Here is a 20,764-nt window from a genome sequence, read left to right as displayed (position 1 = left end):
TACGCTGATTCAGAGAGTGAAATTGACTCGGTATCTCAGCTGCATTCTTGTCTAATGTGGCAATTTGAAATATCAGCTTCGTGATTAAGGCCTCTTTTGCCGCATTACTCTTCTGTACCTCCACCATAAGCAACAGACTAGACTCGTCAACTCGCAACTTCGTTTTCAACTCTTCTTTGTGACGGAGTGGATGGTAGTGGGGCTTCATAAGGAGGCTCATATGGTTACTGCGGTGAAGTAGGAGCGTAATTATGCGAATTGTCGAGCTGAAGTTGATGGAAAGCAAACATCTTCTCCTTAGGGTGCCTGCATGCCTCAGATGTGTGTCCTACTCCGCCGCATCTCTCACAAAACAAAGACTCCTGCTTCCCGAGAATTGAACATGAGTGGACCCTCCTGAAGTCTGCAAATAAACAACACTAAAGAAGAGGATAAGAACTGCCTCAAGGTACTCAGTCTTCCCTTGAGGCGAAAAAAGCAGACTAAAATGAAAAACAACTAAAACTAGCGCGCCTCCCCGCAAGAATCGGCGCCAAAATTTGATGCCTGTCGTTGTGTGCACCAAAAATAATATTTATAAAACCTATTAAAACTAACAGAAGCTAGTGGTAACAGGGTCGATCCGCAGGGAGGTAGGGAGATAATAGTTGCTTTTAATCTTAGTCTAAGGGTAACAGTTTTGAGGGGGTTTTGCTTTGAGTTATATCTAAGTCTAAATGCGAAAATAAATAAACAAGGAATAAAAAAATAGGAAAAAGCAAATGATAAAAGGAATGCTAAGACGGTCGGTTCACTATAGCTGCGATGGCACATAATCCTAGGTAACTTCGAAATACGGTCGCGAAGGATGGGGAAAACAAGTCCTCTCGGTCCATGTCAAATAGTAACTACCTCTCGGCCTATGCTACTATTCCCTAAGTCTCATTAATACTAACTCTCGTTCTTGATTAATGATTCCTAATGCAAACTAAATCACGTTATCTCTCGATCTTAGCAATTTAGTCGTTTTAATTCGTTAATTATTGTCCATTCATATCTCTCGATCTACGGGATGGTCAAGTTTAAGCATCTATCAAGTCTCCTCTCGGTCTCATTGAAAGATAAAGCACTTAAAGAAACAAACAAAGCAAAACCAGACGCGAAGTCAGTCGATCGACCAGCTATCCCGATCGATCGACCAACCGCTCGATCGACCGACCGTTAAGCCGATCGATCGACCAAGCCCTAATGCGAGGTCACCTATTCTAATGCCATCTACGCCATAGATCCCTTACATCTTAGCGAAGGGTACTTAGCTACTCATACTAGAAATAATGGAAGCAACAAAATCAACAATTAAAGCTAACGAATTCATACTTGAATTAATAAAATGAACAATTAACATAAAACGATAAATTTGGCTTTGGGAGATCTAACCTAGCAATTCTTATACTACGAAGGAAAGCAGTAAAACTGAATAAAGGAACAGAGGATACCGTGTAAAGGAATTGAAAAGAGAAGATCGAAAACCGAATGCGAAACAAGAGACTTTATTAATGGAAATAATATAAACTAATGTATCTGTAGAACTTGATGATCAAAACTGAATGCCTATTCTGAAAACTAAGGATACATTATATCGAAATAATCCTGCGTAACCTTTATTCCTAAACCTATTCATAATGGGCTTTGGAATTCTCGATCTTTTATTTTGCGTCAGACCCGTGGAGTGGTCGATCGACCATAGTACCCAGTCGATCGACCAAAGGTCTTTGTCTGACTGCATTCGACGATTCTGCAGCGCGCACCGATCTTAAAACAGCTGCCATTTCTTCGTTACTTGGTCAAATCAGGCGTTCTATACGGCGTTGGAAAGCTAAGAGGATAGGCTTTGACCTCCAATTAGAATCAATCGATTATCTGCTCTAGAACTCGAGATATAGCCATCTGAATGAGGCTGCAATATCGTGAAATGCTTCTTTGCTTGTAAAACTCGTACGCACCCTTGCTTTTGCTATCTTTAGGCCTTGAAACGCGCACCAAGCTCATTCCTCGAGTCAATACTCCATGTCAAATGCAATGCTAAGTACTTAGGGACGGATTTGGCTTATTTTTCACTGAAATCTTCATATTCCTACAAAATCACAAGAAAAGGAAGAAATACACGAAACAAGGGAAATAGTAGCATAAACTACTCAATTGAGCTCTGAAATGCGTGTGAAATGAGGTGCAAAACATCATATAAATGACACGCATCAGGGATCCTGAGAACAGGCCCAAAGAGGCGCGAGCTATTTGGCGATAGGAAGCAACTCTCCCTTTTTTCTGAAAAATGCGCTGATTATTTCGTATAAATAGGGATGTTCGTGCTTCATTGTTTCATCATCCGAAACACAAAACATCTCTACAAAACCTCTTCTTCTTCTTCCACAAAATATTTCATGGATGCCTTTGAGAATGCGTTGCGACAATGGTGCCAGGATTTGTCGCCTCCCAAAAAGTATCAACTCATTTGCATGGGAGTCGGTCAAATTTGGTGCTCCGTCAAGTCAAGGTGCGATCCTCATTCCTTGAAGCATGCTTTCGGTTTTGGGATTCAAAATATCATGTTTTCGTTTTCCCGAAAGGCGAAATTTGTCCACTAGCCGAAGAAGTTGGAGCCATTGGTGGGTGACCGGGTTGTGTTCCGGTGCTTCCTCCGACTCGGTTGTGCTACAAGGAGAAATTCTGTTCGATGTTGGGTTTGTCGACAAGTCAAGTCAACTTCCTTCTTGCTCCACATGGTGTGTATATGTTGGCTCTAATCAACATCTTTTTGAACCGATTGGATGCTAATGTTTCGGAGGTGGCTAGGAGAAGGGCTCTTGCCTTTTGCCTTGTCCATGTATACCTCTTTGTTGATGCTTTGAAGAAGGAGGGGCCAAAATGCTATGGTAGAATGACCCTTGTACATGTGGTTGAGCAAATGGAGCACGGTAGGGATCCATCATGGTTGGTGCTTGGCGAGATCATTCAAGCTTTGGACAAGAAGAGTTCTTGTGAAGAGGCTCCCTCATTTGGATCCCCAAGGATCCTCCAAGTGTGGCTATTGGAGAGGCTAAGGTATGTAGAGCCTCCAGTTGATTCTTCTTCTTATTCCTTCCGTCACCTTACTATGAGGAAGAAGTTGTACTCGGATAGCTTTGCTTCTACCGAGGCCTATTGGGCCGCAAGATTGGTGGAGGAAGGTGGTCCTCATATCCGTTGGGTGGTGCCATGGTGGCACTTGAGGTCCTTCACGGGGTCGCCCGCTTCGGGTGCTAGTCCTCGTTCTTTGATGGTGGTGGGTTTGAAGGTTGCTTCCTTCGTTTATCCCGAAAGGCTCATGAGCCAAATAGGGTGTCAACAAAAGGTGCCCGCTCAAGAAACCCTTGTCCAAGAGAATGTTTTCCGGAACTCCGAGCTTGTGGAGGTCTTCGAAAGATGGTGGGCCACTCGGCCGCTTTGGGAGGTACCAAACCTCGTTGCCACGACATGGGTGACTCCCGCTTATGTCAAGTGGTCAAGATCTTCGTCCTTGGAAGAGAGGTCCAAATACCGTGAGGACGAGGTTGTCGACTTGAAGTATCGAGAGGTTGGCAAAGCCAACCGTGCCTTCTTTGAGGATTATGTTGATGGGGTTAGCCTAAATGTGATTATACCACCAAAGAGGAGAAGCTCGGGTCCCAAAAATGTAGTGGGCCATGCAAGGGCTCGTTTTGGGCCGAACATGGGATCTTGCAATAGACCGGAGGCCGTTGCCGTTGTAGATCCGTTCTGAGGAGGAAATCCATACTAGGCGGCCCAATAAAAAGAACAAGGGGAAGATGTACCCCGAGGGAAAAAGCAAGGGTAGAATGGAAGAGTGAAGACCTCCATTATCCACTTTATTATTATGTTGTATTTGTGTTGTGAGTTTTTTATTATGTTGTACTAGCTATGTTTTGTGTGTTTTGTGCTAGTTTTATTATGTGAGGTGTTTTAGTCGACACATTAGCTTTGACAAGTTGTAGACTCGTCGAGCTTTATTTGTTGTTGAAATTGTAATCCCTCCCATTATTAATTAAATAAGAGGATTGCTCGTGTCGAAATTGCGAACGCTTGTTTCTTCCATCCATTTTGTAAAGGCAATTCGATTTGAATCGTCCTAAACATTTGCACTTGGGAAATGGGATTTTTGTGGGAAGGGAGAAAGACTCTTTTTTTGTATTTTTTGTGATGAAAGGGAATGTTTTTCGCCCCCTTTTCTTTTGATGGGGATGTTTTTTTTTTTTTTTTTTTTTTTTTTGTATGTGGGGTTCTTTTTTTTTTTTTTGTTTTTTTTGTTTTTTTTTTATTATAGGGATGGTTGGATCCTTCTTGTGTAAGAAAGGACTGCATACGTATCTACCTGAAAAGGTGAAATCAAACCATGATCATAGTTCGAAATGTTTTGTAAATTTATTTGGGTTTTGTGGTTGTATCCCTCATGTATAAGAGAGACTGCCTACGTATCCACCTGAAGAGGTGAAATCAAACCATGCTCGTAGTTCAGGGTTTTTTTTAGTGCAAATGGATGTTGCCTTTGATAGATCAAAGGACATTCGAAATGGGCAAGGTGCCGCAACTTAGACTCGATAAAACATGCAATTTCAAATCAGAACGCGTTGAGGAACTTGACTTGAAAAGGATTAAGGTGGTCGCTAGTTGTAAAACTAGGGTTAGGTTGTTGGTTGCTATGATTTAAGGGTATTATTTCTTGAGTTGGTCCAGGTTAGTCGGGTTTGTAAAAACCTCCCCATCTAGGTCGTTCAGTCTCACTGCACCCTCGGAAAGTATTTTCTTGACCAGGTATGGCCCGGCCCAGTTGGGTTTGAATTTTCCCCTCGGATCGAAGGGTAACGGTGCTCGAACCGACTTGAGGACCAAGTCGCCTTCCTGGGTTTAACCTTCTTGTTTAATGCCCGTTGTATACATCATTGGTATAGCTGGACGTTGTGCAAGGCGCTGAGCCGTCGTTCGTCTAGAAGAGTGAGTTATTCGTACCTTCGACGGGTCCATTCCGCCTCAGGGACTTGACTCTCCAGTAGGATGCGTAGAGAAAGGACCTCTAACTCTACCGGTTAGACCGCCTCCATACCGTATGCTAAGTAGAAGGGCGTGGTGCCTGTCTGTGTTCGAATGGAGGTTCGGTATCCCCAGAGTGCGAATGGGAGTTTGCTCGGCCAGTCGCGGTAGTTGTCTTGCATTTTCTTGATAATGGTGACAAGAGTTTTGTTAGCTGCCTCCACCGCTCCGTTGGTTTGGGGATGGTAGGGGAATGATCGATGTCGTTTGATCTTGTATTTGTCCAGCAAGGCCTGAGTTTCCGCCCGGAAGTGAGAGCCTTGATCGCTGATGATTTCATGGGGTGCCCCATATCGGCAGATGATCTTTTTTGGATGAACTTGGGCACTTGTTTGGCGGTCAAGACTTCATATGACTGTGCTTCCACCCATTTGGTGAAGTAGTCGATGGCGACGAGGACGAAGCAATGCCCCTTAGTGCCTATCGGGTTGACTTTCCCGATGATGTCGATGCCCCAGGTGGAGAAAGGCCAGGGTGATGTCATGGTGTATAAAAGGGATGGTGGTATGTGTTGTATGTTGGCGAAGATTTGGCAATTGTGGCAATGTTTGACGTAGTTACGGCAATCGGCTTCCATGGTGGTCCAATAGTAGCCTAGCCGCATGATTTTTCGGGTAAGCATCATTGCGCTCATGTGAGGGCCACATTCTCCGTCGTGGACCTCTACCATGACTTTTTTGGCTTTGTGATGGTCAATGCAAAGGAGGAGAATCCCTTGGGGTGTTCTTTTGTATAGTTGATCTGGGTTCATCACGAATTGTGACGCAAGTAAACGGATGGCTCTTTGTCCTCTTTGATCAGAGTTGGGAGGGAATTCGTTTTTGGTTTTGTAGTTGAGGATGGCTTGGTACCAAGGTTCGACATGGCTTTTCTCGTCGTTGTTGATGGCACAGATGTGAGTTGGCTCGCTCCTTCTCTCGACACATAGGGGCATTGATGTCATGTCGTCAGGTATATTGACGAGCGCGACAAGTTTTGCTAGGGCATCAGCAAATTGATTTTCCTCTCGTGGCAAGTGGAAGTAACTTGGTCGAAGAACTCGGCCTCTTGATTGATTTTCGCTCGGTAGGGAGCTAAGCTGTCACTTCGGATTTTCCATGATCCGGATACCTGATTGATGATGAGCGAGGAATCGTCGTGGACCCTCAGTCTCTTGATGCCAAGTGTTATGGCTGCTTGTAGGCCGATGAGGCATGCTTCATATTCAGTGGCATTGTTGGTGACGGCGAAGTCTAGCTTGACCGAGATCGGAACATGTTCTTCTTCCGGCGATATTAGAAGGATTCCTACCCCGAAGCCTCTCAGATTAGATGCACCATCGAAGTATAGGTCCCATGCGTCGGAATCGGCACAAAGGATGTCTTCGTCAGGAAGTGACCATGTGTCGGTCGTTGGATCCTCGTTGACGGGATTCTCTGCTAGGAAATCGGCGACTGCCCTTCCCTTGATAACCTTGAGGGGTACAAACTTGAGATCAAACTCGGACAGCATGAGTGTCCATCTAAACAGCCTTTCGTTTAGTACGGGTTTTTCAAGATGTATTTGACCGGGTCCATCTTGGAGTAGATGTGGACCGTATAGCTGAGCAAGTAATGCCGCAGCTTCTTTGTTGACCATACTAGGGCAAGGCATGTCTTTTCCAGTTGGGTGTACCTTGTCTCATACTCAATGAACTTTTTGCTGATGTAGTAGATAGCTCGTTCTTCGCCGTCGACCGTTTGTGCTAGCATTGCTCCCATGGCTGTGCCGGTGACAGTCAGGTATAGGGATAAAGGAATCCCTGGTTGAGGTGGCATGAGAACAGGAGGCTTGGATATGATTTCCTTTATCCTGTCGAAGGCCTTTTGACAGTCGTCGTCCCAATCGGTGTGATCGGAGGCGCGAAGTTTCTTGAATATTGGTTCATAGATCATGGTGAGCTTGGCAATGAAGCGGCTGATGTATTGAACCTGACCGAGAATTCCCCGAATCTCCTTCTCGTTCTTAGGCCGTGGCATTTGTTGAAGGGCTTTGATTTTGGTTGGATCAATCTCAATGCCTCTTTTGCTGACGACGTGTCCCAAGAGTTTTCCGGAGGTGACCCCGAATACACACTTCTGAGGATTTAGTCTCATGTTATATTTCCACATACGAGCGAAGAATTTCCGGAGGGCACTGATGTGGCCATCCTGTTCTCTTGATTTGACAATCATGTCATCGACATATACCTCTACCTCCTTGTACATCATATCATGTAGGAGAGTGGTAGCAGTTCTTTGATAGGTAGCTCCGGCGTTGATGAGGCCGAAGGGCATGACCGTGTAGTAGTATGTACCCCACTGTGTAGTGAATGCAGTCTTGTGCATGTCCTCCTTAGCCATTTTGATTTGGTTGTACCCAGCATACCCGTCCATTAATGATAGGAGAGCATGTTCGGCAGTATTGTCCACCAGAATGTCAACATGTGGCAAAGGGAAGTCGTCCTTTGGACTTGCCTTGTTCAGATCCCTGAAGTCGACGCAAACCCAAATTCTCCCGTCTTTCTTCGCTATAGGAACGATGTTGGCCACCCAGTCAGAGTATTCAAACACTTTGATGAAACCGGCCTTGAACTGTTTATCCACTTCTTCTTTGATTTTCAAAGCCCATTCAGGACGCATCCGGCGCAGCTTTTGCTTCACGGGTTAGGTCCGGGCTTAATGGGTATCCGGTGCTTTGCAATTTCTCTGTCAATCCCAGGCATATCTCTGTAGGACCTGGCGAATACGTCCTTGTATTCGTGGAGGAGGTCAATGAACTTTTGTCTTTCCGAGGGGTCCAGGGTTCTCCCTATCCTCAGTTCTTGAGGTGTGTTTTCGGTTCCTACGTTAATAGGTTCGGTCTCCTCAATGATGGGGGTTCTGGTTTCCCGTTTGTCAAGTTCTTTGGCTAGGTGAGGTGGGTAGTCACTCAAGTCAAATTCCTCATAGTCATTCAGAATTGCATTGCAGTTAAATTGAGACGAGTCATAAGTAAACTTAGCGTTCATTAAGTTGACACGAGCGAAAAGCTCGGAGAGGACAGATATCTCATGTTCAGTCAGAGACGACACGGTGAGGAGGTGGCCCCTGGAACAGGCTCCGGGTTGTTACCTTTCATTGGAGTGGGGATGACCCTAGTAGACTCAGCCTCTAAATCAGCCACAAGCTTCTGATAAAACAGTGGGAAGGGGACGTTGACTGGGACATCAGGAGTGTTAGGAGCTATGACAGACTCTGACTCCGACTCTGACTCAGATTCTTCTTCACCTCCCTATTTGAACATAGAGCCTTCTCCAGTTGTGATCTTGAGAATGGGCCTTGTCGATCGGTCCACTTGATGGTCTTCCTCCAGCCCTGTGTAGCTTTCTCTGGGTCAGTATCAGAGATCAAGGCGGTGGGGTCAAATTGGTTATCCTTCAGAGCGATGTTGATGATGTCCTCATAGTCGAGGTGTTTAATGTTATCCTCTCCAAAGAGGAGAGTGATAGCTTGTCCGTCGAGGCATGAGGATGGCCTAGACTCGGTTGATGCATCTTTGATGTTGTCGGGGTAGCAGTCCTGGAAGCGTTCCACACCCGGGTGCCTGACTTTAGCCACAGAGTCATAGATCGGCTCCGGAAAGCCATGGTAGAGCTCGGACTCTCCCTCGGGGACAAAGTATCCATTGAGGGCCAAATGATAGGGACGGAGGATAACTCCGTGCTTCTTGCACTTTCGAACTATGAGGTTCTGTTGGAGCTTGTGTCCTCCACAGTTAGTGTGATAACGTATATAAATCTCTTATAGGTTCACAAGGGTATACTTTGTATTTTATCAGTTGATTAACGTTTACTTAATAACGGTTGGCTTGCTAGAAGTTTGACGTTATTATCATACTGATGGCGGTGATCAACTGGTCCCTAAAAGTCACACCTAAAGGATGTGTATGAGAGATGTGATTGTATGAAGATATAATCACATTGATGCCTTATATGACTAAAAGGTTAATCCATGTATTTGACTAAACAGTTAGTCAATGTGATGATGAGACGATTATTTAATACAATTAAATAATATTAGCTGAGACGAATTAACTGTCAATTCGTAAATTGAATATAATATGTTATATTTAATTAATGTATATAATGTTGGCTTGAACGAATTAAGATGTTAATTCGTAATTAAACGTAATCGGTTATATTTAATTAGCTAATTATAAATATGCGATATTTATAGTTAATGTATATATATTATACGAGATTGTCATAATAAATTATTACAGACCGATATTAATAAATCGACTGCAAGCTGTTGTGTGTAGACTTATTAATACGGAACAACATAAATGACAATTTATAAATAATACACTTTATATACATTTTTGTAAACTACCAAAAATAAGAAGATTTAATCTCCTTATTTTTGGGTTGGTGAAAACCGAATAAGAGGAAAAAGAGGAAGAAAAATCTTCCTCTAATTCACTCTTCATTTGGACGGTTTTTAAGAAGGAGAAAGAGATAATTTTTCTCTTAATTCTTTTGACCTAATTCTCTCATCACTCACACAAAAACCCTAAAAATTAATTATCAATTTTGGAGATTTCATTCTAGCAAATTGAGGGGCATTTCTCATAGCATCTTGGGTGCAACAATTAGGAGAATATCAATTCGATATTTGTTCTTAGGCCATATTTGCTAGGACCAAAGGTTGATTCTTAATCTCCATTCTTTTTGTTTATGTAAATTCGTTTATGACTAGTTTTTCATTATTATAATTTCGTTATAATCCGAAATTTTATAGAGGAAGTATACCGATATTTCCTACAAGTGGTATCAGAGCATAGGCCACGAAATTATTTTATATGATTTTCATAAATGAATTTAAACAAAAATTTTGAAAGAAATTTTTTTTTCGGCCGAATAAAAAAATTGATGCCGAGTTGTTTTTTTCGATTTTGATGTTTTTGTTCCATTTGATTTATTCATATTATTGTTTTAATAGGTTAAGATGATAATATAATAAATTTGTAGATGTTTTGATTTAATAAGAATTAAATTGAAATGTAAATGGAATTGTTTTGATTAATGATGATTATTTGTTTTTGCTATATAGTTTTTGGCACACATGATGTTAAATTGTTGTTTAAGGATCATGATTCATTAATTTAAATGTAGATGATTTTGCCAATCTTGTTCTAATAGCAACTTTAAACAAATTTGTTCATCTTAATGGTTTTTTCGATAAAAAGGGGGCTGTTTTGTTTTTATTTCAGCCGAGAGCACCAAGAAAAAATGTTCTTTTTTTTTTTTTTTGAAAGCTGTGAGCTTGAAAAAAAAAGGGGGCTGTTTTTTTTGGAAAATGCCGAGAACAAAAGAAATTTTTTTTTTAGTTTATGGCATAATGCCGTGAGCAATGAAGAAAAAAAAAACTGTTTTTTTTGTTTTTTTTTTTCTGAAATGCCGAGAGCCTTTATTAAAAAAAAAAAATTTTGTTTTGGCCAATTATGATTATACATTATTTTTATAATGTATGATGTTTGTTGTGAAAAGGTTCATAAATTAAAGATACCTAATTATTTTAAAGAGGTTTAAAATAATGTTTGATTAATTCATATTACAAGATTAATATGTATTAAGATTGGAATTATTGTGAGTAATTGAGGAATTGTCACATAATTTGATCATTTAAATAGGTGGTTTGGATAAATTACTCTACATAATTAAGGAATTATGTCTTGAATGATTAATTTATAGTTGATGCATTTTTATTTAGTTGAATGTTTTGTTGAATGGTTTATTTACGGTTTTTTTGCAATCGGTTGTAATTTGTAATACCTAGTGTGGCCTTAGTTAATTATGTTTTCGTAATTATGGAAACATAATTTTAATGTAATTTAGAGATCTCGTATCTCCTTTTGGTTTTCTTTAAGTTTTATGGTTTTGAAATTAGAATGTAAATAGGTTTATTATGTAATTTTTAAACTGTAATTTTTGAGAAGACTAAAGATGGAGATTGGATTGTTCACTCCCGCTACATGGACCAAGATGGAACATCAAGACAAGCTTCTAGGGTCCAAGGATGGATTCCAAAGTTGTATTTATGTTCATTTTGGTAGATAGGCCACACTAGGACTTTATTTTGTTTTACGTTTTTTTCATTCTAGTTGCTTTTCATTCACATGATAGTTAGTGCATCATTTTCCGCCTAAACCAAACCACCGACTAAAATGCATGAAAATTGACTCATATAGTTTGGATGTTAGTTTTCATAGACATACAGATGTCACACAATTTTAAGCCATCATTTTAGTTTATTCATTCTCGCATGCTAGATATTAGTTCACTTAAAATGAATTAAAATAAAGTTGATGGGATCTTCCTCTAAAACCTGAAATTGAGACTAGTCTTTATAGGCCAAACAGCTATGAATCCCTTCTTCGTCGGTAGGCATATAGGACCTTACTCTCCATATGACCCCTTCTACGTTGGGTAAGTAGTTTGTGTTGACTTAGTTTACCTCAACATTATAATCCGAAGAGTTTCTCGTGATTATGATGGACTATAGATAGAATTTACAGAAATTTATCGACCAAGAATTCTAATAGTAGAATTTGCCAAGAGTTTCTCGTGATTATGATGGACTTAACTGAGCTAATACCACCAAACCCAGGCCCCAATGCAAGATCTAACGAGTCAATTGCTTATAGTGACTTCGTTATGGAAGCGGGTGCGATAAAGAACGTACTCATTTTTGCAATGGAAACCAATTTGCAAAGACGCTTCATTGCCCAAGGTGCAAACAAGATTTTCACCACGCTCACTAATGAGTTCTCAAAAGCACCGAGAATCGTTACTTATGAGCATACCTGTTGGTTCTTTGATGCAAAACTCCAAAAGGGCCAACCGGTTAGCCCACACATTCTTAACATGATTGAGAATGTCGAGAAATTGGAGGCACTTGATTGCAAAATCAGTGAGAGCATAGTCATTGACCGAATGCTTCACTCTTCATGATGGTTTTGCCCTTTTCAGGGCGAACTACTACATGAATGACATGAAGAAAAGTCCTCATGAGCTACACTCACTTCTCGTACAGACCGAGAAGGATATGAAATTGAGTGGTAGCATGAAGCAAGATGTTCTCATGATTTACAACAAGAATAAGGGTAAGAGCAAGGCTCACGGCGACCTAACTGTAGGAAAGCCGAAGTTTAAAAAGTCAGGAAACGGTAAGAGTGGGCCTGGTGAGACTAGTGGCTCACAAGGCAAGGCAAAGAGCAAGGGCGGTGACATTGAATGCCACCATTGTCACAATACTGGACATTGGAGGAGGAACTGTCCCGTGTACCGTGAGGACATAAAAGCAGGCCGCGTCACTCCTGTTGGTATGTCATCTTATATTCATATGATTGAGATTAACCATGAAAGTTTCGGAACTTGGGTACTTGATACTGATTGTGGTTCTCATCTGTGTAATCATTTGCAGGGCCTAAAAAACATCACACCTCTCGCAAAGGGTGATGTGGACCTACGAGTCGGGAATGGAGCTAGAGTTGCTGCAGTCTCAAAGGGAACATAAGTAATCCAACTCCCAAGTGGTTTTGAGTTATATTTATATAACTGTTACTATGTACCCAGTTTATGTAAGAACATTATTTCTGTTTCCGTACTTGATAAAGACGGTTTTTCATTTTCAATAAAGGATAATAGCTGTATTTTCTCTTTTAATGAAATGGTTATTGCAAAGCAGTTTCCATGAATGTAATTTACATCTTAGATCAAACCACAGATATATTACACGTGAATAATAAGAAATTAAATGTTGGTGAAAAATATCAAACTTATCTATGGCATTGTCGAATGGGACACATAAATGAAAAACGTGTAAAGAAACTCGTCGAGAATGGGACTATTCCCGCATTCGATTTTTCTACATTTGGCACGTGTGAATCATGTCTTATCGGCAAAATGACTCGAATTTCCTTCAAAGGTGTTGGAATGTGCGCTAGTGACCTATTAGGACTCATACCTACTGATGTATGTGGACCTATGTCAATTACCGCTAAAGATGGCTATAGATATTTTATCACTTTCACGGACGATTTGAGTAGATACGGATATGTCTACTTAATGAAGCATAAAAGTGAGTCCTTTGAAAAATACAAGGAATACCAGAATAAGGTTGAGAACCAACTGGGAAGAAAGGTTAAAGCACTCCGTTCAGATCGGGGTGGCGAATATCTTTCAAATGAGTTTGATCAACACCTCAAAGACCGTGGAATAGTTTTACAGTTAACTCCACCTGGAACACCTCAATTAAATGGTGTGTCCGAACGGAGAAATCGAACACTACTTGATATGGTTCGATCCATGATGAGTCACACGGTAGTACCTGATTCATTATGGGGGGTTTGCTCTTTTGTCAGCTGCTCTTATACTTAACCGAAGTCCGTCTAAAGCTGTCGACAAGACTCCATATGAAATGTGGAAGGGAACGGTCCCTAACTTGTCCTTTATTCGGGTTTGGGGCTGCGAGGCTTATGTCAAGTGGAGAAACGAGGATAAGCTCGGCCCGCGATCGGTCAAGACATACTTTATTGGTTATCCAAAAGGAATGTTTGGTCATTACTTCTATTCGCCTACCGAACATCGAGTTTTTATTGCGGCTAGTGCGAAGTTCTTTGAGAAAGAATTTCTCGAGAACAAGTCAAGTAATAGAACCTTCGAGCTGTCGGAGATTCAAAAACCAATAACCGAGGAACAGATGGAGGAAGTTGTTCCTTCAACTGATGATACGGTTAATATTCCTCAGGAACCTAGGAGGTCGGGTAGAGTCTCTAATCCTCCAGACAGATACATTGGTATGGTTGAGGAGAATGACGTTTTGCTCCTAGAGAGTAATGAACCCGCTACCTATAAAGGTGCCATGGCCTGTTCCGACTCAAAGCTATGGCTTGAAGCCATGCAATCCAAGATGGACTCCATGTATGAGAATGACGTATGGGATCTTGTTGATTTACCTAATAAGGTAAAACCTCTACAGTGCAAATGGCTTTACAAAATAAAGCATTCTGTAGACGGGCAACCAGATACCTATAAGGCACGACTAGTGGCAAAAGGTTTCACTCAAGTGCACGGATTGCATTATGATGAAATTTTTGCACTCGTAGTTATGCTACGTTCCATTCGGATAATCTTAGCGATTGCCGCTTTTCATGACTATGAAATTTGGCAAATGGATGTGAAAACCGCCTTCTTAAACGGTTATTTGGAGGAGGAGTTGTACATGGTACAACCCGAAGGTTTCATAGATCCTGAAAATCCTAAGAAAGTGTGCAAGCTTAAGCGTTCCATTTATGGACTTAAGCAAGCTTCTCGGAGTTGGAATCATCGTTTCGACCAGGTGATAAAAGAGTATGGTTTCACTCGATCGGTCGAGGAACCATGCCTATATATCAAGTCGAGTGGGAGCAAGATTGTTTTCTTGATATTGTATGTCGATGACATACTCTTGATTGGGAATGACATTCCTCTCTTGTCTTCGGTAAAAGGATGGTTGAAGAACCATTTCCAGATGAAAGATCTGGGTGAGGCATAACACATATTGGGAATCCGTATCTATCGAGATAGATCACGACGGATGTTATCACTGAGTTAGGAGTCTTATTTAGATAAGATTCTTGAAAGGTTCAGCATGACCAACTCCAAGAAGGGGAACCTTCCAATGACGTCTGGGATGCATCTGATCAAGTCTCAGTCACCCACGACGCCTGAAGGGGTTGAACGCATGAGTCGTGTTCCTTATGCATTAGCCATAGGATCAATCATGTATGCCATGATATGCACACGTCCAGACGTGGCATATGCATTGAGTATGACGAGTCGGTACCAAAAGAATCCAGGTGAAACACACTGGCTAGCTGTTAAAAATATCCTTAAGTACCTACGGAGGACTAAGGATTGGGCATTGACTTATGGAGGAGATACTAAGCTATGCGCAATCGGTTACGCAGATGCTAGCTTCCAAACAGATCGAGATAATTGGAAATCTCAGTCTGGATTCGTCTTTACTCCTAATGGTGCTGCGGTCAGCTGGAAGAGTTCCAAACAAGATGTTGTAGCAGATTCTACTCCTGAATCCGAGTACTATGCCGCTTCGAAGCAAAAAGGAAAGCTATATGGATGCGTCAATTCTTACAAGGACTATCCGTAGTTCCTAGTTCCAGTGACCCAATCACTATCTATTGTGACAATAGAGGTGCCATCTTCCAGGCTAAGGAGCCTAAGTCTAGCAACAAGTCTAGACATGTACATCAGAAGGCTCACCTGATCTGTGATTACGTGGAGCAAGAAGAGATAGTGATTGCCAAGATTGCTTCGGATGACAACATTGCGGACCCTCTCACTAAACCATTATCATATGATAAGCATGAAGGACACGTTATTTCCATGGGAATTAAACGTATTCCTGAGTTGTACTAGTTGATTATGGATTCGATACATTATCTATTTCATATGCTATTTACAACTTCATCGTTTTATTTCATATTTTGTTTTTCATGTGGATTGTACGACAACATTGAACGCCACAAAGTGAACTGAATTACATTATATTTGTTTTGGTCCGTAATCGCCTACATGAGCCGATAACTTTGGCTATTATTTTGTGAAATTGATTGATGGTGGGTTCAACGAGCCATAAGTCAAACGGTTGGCTGATCGATCACAGATGCGAGTTATAACGATACCTCGTAGGACAAATTGTGACAACGTAATGGAGTCCTAAATGTTTAAAAACATTCGGTGCCAGGTCGTGGATTGGACGTCCATTGTGTTCCTATAGTCGATTCTTTTGACTATCGCCTGTCTCTTGAGATTAAGGCAGTTTTTGGGTGACTTTGGTTTCTTTCTCATGGTCGACCGTAACTGGAGGCTAAGCAGATTTTTTCTGGGTCATTTCGTACTGTGCTTATATCTGCAGGATTCGAGTTGAAGAAAATATCCAACCTTTATCAGGTTTAGTTTTTTCTCAGGGCCACTCGAGGAGTTGTAACTGAAATGCATGGCCATGCTCGAATGATGATTCGTTTATCAGTTAAGTTACTCTCTAGTCGGGGAAACGACTCTTGATATTGATCACTTGTAAAATACGACCTTTGTGAATACGGATTTTGCAAATTGTTTTACATTGAGTGGGAGAAATTTTAGGATATGAGAATCGGTTATCGCACATACACTTGTGAGGACAAGTCGGATATTGTTGGAGCTTGTGTCCTCCACAGTTAGTGTGATAATGTATATAAATCTCTTATTGGTTCACAAGGGTATACTTTGTATTTTATCAGTTGATTAACGTTTACTTAATAACGGTTGGCTTGCTAGAAGTCTGACGTTATTATCATACTGATGGCGGTGATCAACTGGTCCCTAAAAGTCACACCTAAAGGATGTGTATGAGAGATGTGATTGTATGAAGATATAATCACATTGATGCCTTATATGACTAAAAGGTTAATCCATGTATTTAACTAAACAGTTAGTCAATGTGATGATGAGACGATTATTTAATACAATTAAATAATATTAGCTGAGACGAATTAACTGTCAATTCGTAAATTGAATATAATATGTTATATTTAATTAATGTATATAATGTTGGCTTGAACGAATTAAGCTGTTAATTCGTAATTAAACGTAATCGGTTATATTTAATTAGCTAATTATAAATATGGGATATTTATAGTTAAAGTTTATATTATACGAGATTGTCATAATAAATTATTACAGACCGATATTAATAAATCGACTGCAAGCTGTTGTGTGTAGACTTATTAATACGGAACAACATAAATGACAATTTATAAATAATACACTTTATATACATTTTTGTAAACTACCAAAAATAAGAAGATTTAATCTCCTTATTTTTGGGTTGGTGAAAACCGAATAAGAGGAAAAAGAGGAAGAAAAATCTTCCTCTAATTCACTCTTCATTTGGACGGTTTTTAAGAAGGAGAAAGAGATCATTTTTCTCTTAATTCTTTTGACCTAATTCTCTCATAACTCACACAAAAACCCTAAAAATTAATTATCAATTTTGGGGATCTCATTCTAGCAAATTGAGGGGCATTTCTCATAGCATCTTGGGTGCAACAATTAGGAGAATATCAATTCGATATTTGTTCTTAGGCCATATTTACTATGACCAAAGGTTGATTCTTAATATCCATTCTTTTTGTTTATGTAAATTCGTTTATGACTAGTTTTTCATTATTATAATTTCGTTATAATCCGAAATTTTATAGAGGAAGTATACCGATATTTCCTACAGGTTCATCTCCTGGATATCTTCATCGATAGGTTCATAGCCCAGCCTAAAGGGGATGTTGGGGACCTTAGCCTGTGTCAAGGGAGGTAAGGCGTCCTTCAGCGGATTGAGGGGTAAACCCGGGAAATAACCTCGGCGCATCAGAATGCGGTTGACTATGAGGTTGGCAAACGGGTCACAATCAGAGGATGCTGATTCATCAGTTATGGAATTCACGGCTTGGAATCCCCACATTTTATTGTCGTCCTCCTTAATGGCTGATGTGACCATAATTAGCGCATATTTAGCCCCCGAATTAGCCTTGTTCCCATGCTTTTTAATGCATATTTGGGTCATTTCCTATCTTTAGTTCTTTGTTTTGCATATTCTTTGAGATTTTGATCCCTTGGTAGGAAAGGAGTAAGAATCTTGCATTTTCATGGCAAAACGAGACTAAATTGATCGAATTCAATGACCAAGCATCAAGGAGAGACAAGATTAGAAGGCCTTTGTACATATTATAGTAGAAGAGCAATGTTGAGAAAGGATCCTTGAGTCCCCAAGGAAATCCCCAAGGAATTTATGAAGAAAAGGGAAGAAAAGAAGAAGATGTGTTGCTGAGTGACAATCCGTGCGGATTGTCACCAATCCGTCCATCCCGCAGCTGCACAATCCGTGCGGCTTTGCACCATTCCGCTCGGATTCCACCTCCAAAATCCGCCCGGATTCCCTTGAATCCGCTCGGATTCCAACGCCAGATTCCGCCCGTCCCGACCTTATTCCGCCCGGATTCCAGCACAGCACGATTTCCTCTTCTCCAAGCTACAAAGAAAGAAGCCCTTCTCTCGAAAAATACCGGCTCCTCCTTGCTCAATCTAAAAAGTGTAATGACTAGTTTAGCCCTTAGTTAACCCTAATGCATCCTCCCTAATTTCCACTATAAATACCCCATTAGTCTAATTAGAGGAGCATGTTCTTCTTATCAATAATTAGAGTAGTTAATATCAATCAAATCTCTCTTTAGTATTGTAATCAACAATTAATCAAGTTCTAATACAAGTTTTATTTCCTTAATCTCTCTTTTGTTCATCTTTTATTTTGGGTAATTGAAGATTATTTGGGTTATTGTTGGGAGATTGACAACCTATCAATCAAGCATTCAAGTACTTCTTTTATCTTTGCTTTATTATTGGAATCATTAGTAGGTATAATTCTCTTAATCCCTTTTTAATTATTGTTAATTACTTTCATTTATTCATCATGTTTCATATTGTTGGTATGATTGACAACCTTGCTAGCATGATCAACATGATAATGACTGAGTAGTCTCTTAGCAAGGGTTAATGGGTGATTAGGGGAAACCAACATGGGGAATGATTCATGCTTAAATTAATATGCTTTCATGTTTTATTTGCTTGCTTGTTTTGATCTCAACTCATGCACATGTTATATTTGATGAAATGCTAAGCCTATGAATCCTTGCATTTACTATCATCTTCTATCTTTTCAATGAGACTTGTAAGACATAACCCAACTTGAGTCTCATTAGACCATGCATGTTGTTGAGTAGGGAAGATTAAGTCGACTTGTAGGTGTTGTACAATCTAATCGATTCGGCTCCGGGACCCAAACTTTCCTAGGATTGTAAGATATAACCCAACTCAATCCATCACAACAATAATTGCTTGCTTATAATTTGAGAACATGTTTGTATGATCAATTCCCATGATTCCCCTATGATCCCATGACACCCTAGTGCCTATAATCAATTGTTTACACCCCTCTTTAATTCGTCTTGATTGTTTATTTTCATTGCTATTTTAGTTTAGTGACCTTCTACATCAACCCAATTTGTGACACCCCTTAGACACCACAAGTTGCAATAGAAATCTCATTTCAATACCCGTCCCTTGGGATTCGACCTTTATTTGCCTCTTTACTAATTGTAGAGTTGTTTGTAAAGTTATAAATTGTGTTTTGATTCGACCGTGACCCAACGACCACATCTTAATTTGTGAACACGAAACGGACTCGCATCAAAAATGGCGCCGTTGCCGGGGACGGTGTTTGTTTGATTTAGATTTCTTTTTATTGTTATTAGTCGTGTCTTTCTTCGCCTTGGGGAAGTAAAACTCCTCAAGGTTTGTTCTAATTGTTTTCGAGTTTTTTGATATTTTGCATGTCTAGAAGGTTACAAGGTGATTTGTTACCTTTTGACTGTGAAATCGAAAGAACCTTGACGAACAATAGGAGACTTGTTAGGAGGAATTTAAGAGGTATTAGTGAAGTTGTTCAACCCACTAGTGAGTTCGTCAATCCTTTCGCAATAGAAGGAGAGGAGAACCCATTACACAATACCCCACAAAATCCACCTACAATGCCTAAATTCTCGTCATACTCCGTACCCACCGAGGAGAATCTACCAAATGGTACTCCTACACCGCAACATCTAACCGGAAATTTTATTGCCAAGTCCGCCTTCATCCAATTAGTTGAGAGGAGCCAATTTGGGGGGATGCCTAGTGAAGACCCTCATTCTCATATGGAAACCTTTTGCGACTATTGTGATGCAATCTCTCAAACGGGCGTGACTCAAGACCAAATTAGATGGGTCTTATTTCCTTTTTCCTTAATCGGCACCGCGAAGCAATGGTTGAAGGGCCTTGATATGGCCACCCTCGGGATAGATTCTTGGAAGAAGTTGGCTCTAGCTTTCTACAAAAAATTCTACCCACCGGAAAAGACTAACATGCTAAGAGCTCAAATTACGGGTTTTAAGCAAAGGGATGAAGAATCTTTGTATGAAGCTTGGGAGCGGTTTAAGGGAATTTGTCGCTCATGTCCTCACCATGGACTTAGCGAATGGTTTTTGGTACAACAATTTTGGAATGGTTTATATGAAGATTCTAGGAACATTCTCAATATGGGATCAAATGGAATGTTCACCGAAGTTGATGACAATCAAACATGGAACAAGATTGAGGAAATGGCGGTCCATAACTCACAATATAGTAGACCTCGCAAGGCTACTAGAGGAGGAAAGCATGAAGTGGACTCCGTTACTCAATTGGGTGCTCAACTTAGTGCTCACATTGACACAATCAACTTGAAGTTTGAACAAGCTATGGCTAGACTTGAAGAAAACTCAAAATCATCAAAGCATCATGTTAATGCCATGACGGCATCCTCATCAATCCCAAGTGGGGTATGTGAGAATTGTGGAACTTTGGGACATGACCAAGGCGAATGTAGGGGAACAAATGAACAAGTGAATGCTTTCCAAGCATACAAGAGTGGTACCCCTTATTCCAACTTTTACAATAAAAACACCAAATTCCATCCAAATCTCTCATACAAAAGCCAAAATGTTCAAAACC

The 20,764-nt window shown here is 40.5% G+C and overlaps 1 non-coding gene across 1 annotated transcript; it reads right to left on the bottom strand.

The window, feature by feature from the left end:
* Positions 1-20,136: 20,136 nt before the first annotated feature.
* Positions 20,137-20,243, bottom strand: LOC141593550 (small nucleolar RNA R71). The gene has a single exon (XR_012521626.1). It is a non-coding gene; the product is annotated as a small nucleolar RNA R71 (small nucleolar RNA).
* Positions 20,244-20,764: the final 521 nt, after the last annotated feature.

Source organism: Silene latifolia, chromosome 7, assembly GCF_048544455.1.
Source record: "Silene latifolia isolate original U9 population chromosome 7, ASM4854445v1, whole genome shotgun sequence".
In the NCBI taxonomy this organism is placed as follows: domain Eukaryota; kingdom Viridiplantae; phylum Streptophyta; class Magnoliopsida; order Caryophyllales; family Caryophyllaceae; genus Silene; species Silene latifolia.
Note: the sequence above shows the minus strand (reverse complement) of the source record. Positions and strands in the feature narration are given on the sequence as shown.